Source organism: Poecilia latipinna, unplaced genomic scaffold (assembly GCF_001443285.1).
Source record: "Poecilia latipinna isolate Pla-1442-1.1 unplaced genomic scaffold, P_latipinna-1.0 Scaffold419, whole genome shotgun sequence".
Lineage (NCBI taxonomy): Eukaryota > Metazoa > Chordata > Actinopteri > Cyprinodontiformes > Poeciliidae > Poecilia > Poecilia latipinna.
Window position 1 is genome coordinate 157,134 of NW_015113035.1, and position 3,945 is coordinate 161,078.

Consider the following 3,945-nt stretch of genomic DNA (forward strand, 5'->3'; position numbering starts at 1 on the left):
AAAAGAGGGTGGGGGGGGGGGGGAGCAAAAAAAAAGGCAAAGGCATGTGCATTCTCTCTGGATTTTATTCTTTAGGAAGAGATCTGTTTGGAATTACAAAATGCACTGGTAGAAATAGCGGTGAGACTGGCCGAGAGTGAGAAAGGTTAGAGAGTGAGAGAGATAAGAGTTAGAGAGGGAGAGGAGGGGGCGGGGGGAGAAAGAGTACGTTAGTGAAGGATCAAAGGTCCAACAGCCAGTTAGAACAAGCACATCAACAGATTTGGCTCCTGCACCCCTTGATCCTCACATGAGTAGATAGGAGAATACACCGTATTCAGAACTGTGTTGTTTATTCTCTCTTTTTCATTAAAACAGTTTTTTTTTTTTTTTGCGGTGTCCTGAACTTGGGTGTGTTGTGTCTCAACCCCATAAATGAAGAAAAGAAACAAGACTTTGACTCTTACCAAAGTCTCTTCAGTGTTTTCATGTTTTTTTTAATTTTTTTTTTAACTTTTTGTCTTTTTTGTTTTCAAAAATAGAAGAAAAAAAGAAACATTGCTTTTTTAAAAACATCTATCTATTTATATATCTTTTTTTTCTCTTATTTCTTAATTAATGTGCTTTTTCTTTTCTGTCCTGAAGATGACTTTTAACCCACGGTGTGGCATGCACATAGCACATGCATTTCTGGAACTAGATTTTTTTTTTTTTTTTTTATATTTTTTTTACTTAAAAAAAAAAAAAATTAATCAATCAAAAAAAAAAAATACTTTTTTCCTCCCCATTGCGACTTTACATTGCTTTTTGAAGAACTCGTGTGGTTAATCAGCGTGTTAGTGGATTTTACTGCAGCATATACACAAAGATGGAAAAGTGAATGCTCAGGTTTTGCACGTCTCATTCAGAAGTTTGACTGACAGCACGCACGCGCACAAACACGGGATAATCGCAAACTGTCGCGATGACATGACAGACATGTTCAGAAGCTGAAAAATGATTTCTGCTGACAAAGCATAGAAAACAAAAGCAAGCACAAGAAATTAAACGTCAGTGATCCCAAACACATTCACTCGTGTAACATACGTACGAGCAAAAAAAGCTCACTTCCACACACCACAACCAGGAGCTACATACCTAGTTGCTTTCTGATTTTTATTTTTTTCTTCTTCAGTGTAGTGATGTGAAAAGTACTTGTTCGTGACATCCCACTAAGGCTGGAAAGACACTAATAGGCAGTTTTTATTTTTCATTTCTGTTTTTGATGCATTCTCTGGTCAACGTGTGATAGGCCTCCAGGTTAAAAACGTCGGTCAACTTAAAAAACAAACAAACAAACAAACAACAAAAAAAACAATAAACTGGAAAACGACAGTGGTGTGCGTTGGTGACCGGGGGTTGTTTTGAGGCACACAGAGAAACACACCGACGAGGAATCGGAAGCCACACGGGAGCGAAACACTCAGAACCCAGGTGATTTCCAGAACATCAGCAAAAGCCCAAAACGTCATTTCTCCAACCCGTCTGAACTGTGCTACGGTGCAGTTCGCTCGCCTGCTGACAAGGGTGAACACTGATGAGGTGGCCTGGAGGTGAGAGAAAATGCTACAAGCACAACGCTCACTCGAACGTAATTGAGTTTTACTGTCGTATGGCTCCCCCTGGAGGTCGCCAGTGGTGTCAAACATTTTGGATTTATCACCTGCCTGAGAGAGCCAACAACACTTGGCTGCAGACACAGAAACTGGCAGAGTTCTGCTGATGGGTGGGATCAGCTTCAAGATAAAAAAAACAAAAAACAAAAAAAACATGTGAGTTTTATAGAGACTTCAGAAAACAGAAACTTATTATTTTCTTTATCTTATTTCTTGCAACCGCCAAGCTATGCATTGGGAAACTGGTTTTCAAGTGGAAATATGTGGACACTTATTGTGGACCTCAAAGCAACTATTTTTAAAAATATAAATTTGTTAAAGGGCGTGCTATTAGGTTGTCTTTCTACATTGTAAGGCAAAACTTGATGTATTTATATATTTAACATAAATATAACAGATTACTAACCAGAAGAGATGTGATTGAGCAATAATTTACATTTTGTTGGGGTTTTTATATTAATCTCAAGAGTCGCTGTTATCACTGCTGCAGACGGTTGAGTGGCAAGACAGGATTAATGAATAATTAACACATAACTATGTCCAAAAATACTGGCAGTAATCTTTTAAATACCATCATAATAAATTGATACATGTTTAATATCATCCCTGCAAAGATACCTTTACCTCTGTTGTGTATTTTTGCATCTTTGATAGGCATAAAACTGAAAGTTTGCATTGACTTTGTGCACATCTTGGAGTGGTTTGCCCTTTGAAAATGTTTAAGCTTGCTGAAGAATAAAGGGGACAGAGATCATGTGGTTTGTGGGAATTACAAAACTATATTACCTTCCTCTAGATCTCCTGTTCAGGATGGATGAAAGGTTTCTAATAGAAACAACCTTCAAATTTTGCATCTACAGGTTGCATACAATGATGCTAATAGCCTTTATTAAAATCTTTTCAGTAAATAAAATAAATAAATAGAACAGTAATGTTGAAAATCTATAAAAATCCTCCTTAAAATGAAAACATTACGTGCTCTTATCTTTAAAAGCATGTCTCGGCATACAGTTAAAACCATTTTATTTTTTAGTAAAATGTTTAATGGTGCTGAACAATATCCACATCCTCATCCCTTGTTTTAAATTAAGCTCACCTCTTTCAAAGGTGTAGATCATTCGACACGTTCCAACACTCTAGATATTATCCGTCCGACTACCACTGAGCCTGCACACCTCCAGAGCTCCGCGAGATTCTGTGTCTGTCTCCAGAGCTGTCTCGAAAGAGGAGACGAGCAAAAAAAAAAAATGTTAGAGGTCCACCACAGGGTTGGAAAAAGGATTACCTGAGCTCCAAAAATAAATAAACAAACAAAACACAGAGCATCCATCTCATTCTCACAATCACTAATCAAATACAAGCAAGTACATTAGCAGTTTATCCAACATTTCCCTCGGAGACGAAGAAAAACAAAGATGAAGAGTTTCTCTCCTTTCTGTGCCTTCTTTCTATTGGTCTCTTCCTCTCTGATGCCTCTGTTTGAACCCCAAACCCTGGAAGACTTTAAGATTTGAGTTACTGATTTGTCTTGACTTTTCACCACCATGTTACAAATAACCAAAAAAAAAAAAAAAAAATCAATCCATGTTAAGTTTACCCTGCTACCCATTATATCATAATAGCATGATGACGTTTGTTACAAAAAAGTTACTTTCACTAAAAATATGTGCAATTCCAGCTGTATCAGTGGCAGGCATTTGGCACAGAACGGACAGTTGACGAGCAAGCAAAACGCCCCCCACCCACCCCACGCCCACACCCACCCGCAGATAAACATTACACTAACTATCCGATTTCCCTTGTAGCCCTCTGTCGTTTGATTTTTACTGAAAATGAAGGTACGGCAAGAGGAATGTCATTCAGAGCACAAAGAGAGAAACAGAAAGTATTTTTCAGTAAAAAAGAGAGAAACCCCACAGACCACAACGGAAAGGAGGAGAGACCCCCCTTCCTCCCAAACAGACAGTAGATTCTTGTTGTTTGTATCGTTAGTATTCTTTTGTAGCATTCATGCAGGATTCCATAAAGTGTCACAACTCCGCAAGTCTTAAAAAAACGAAGCCGTGTGGGGTGCAACAGAAGATTCAAGCTTCGATGTTCTGAAGAAGAAGAAGAAGAAGAAGAAGAAGAAGAGGAGGAGGAGGAAGAAGAAGAAGCAGCCGCAGGAGTAGAACAAGAAATACTGCAGAAAACAGTTATTTGTTTGTTTTTTGTTGGTGAAATTCTTCCTCGTTTTTTTTTTTTTTTTTTTTTTTTTTTTTTGTCTTGGGGTGGGGTTGGGTAAAGTTTTTTTTTTTTTTTTTTTTTTTTG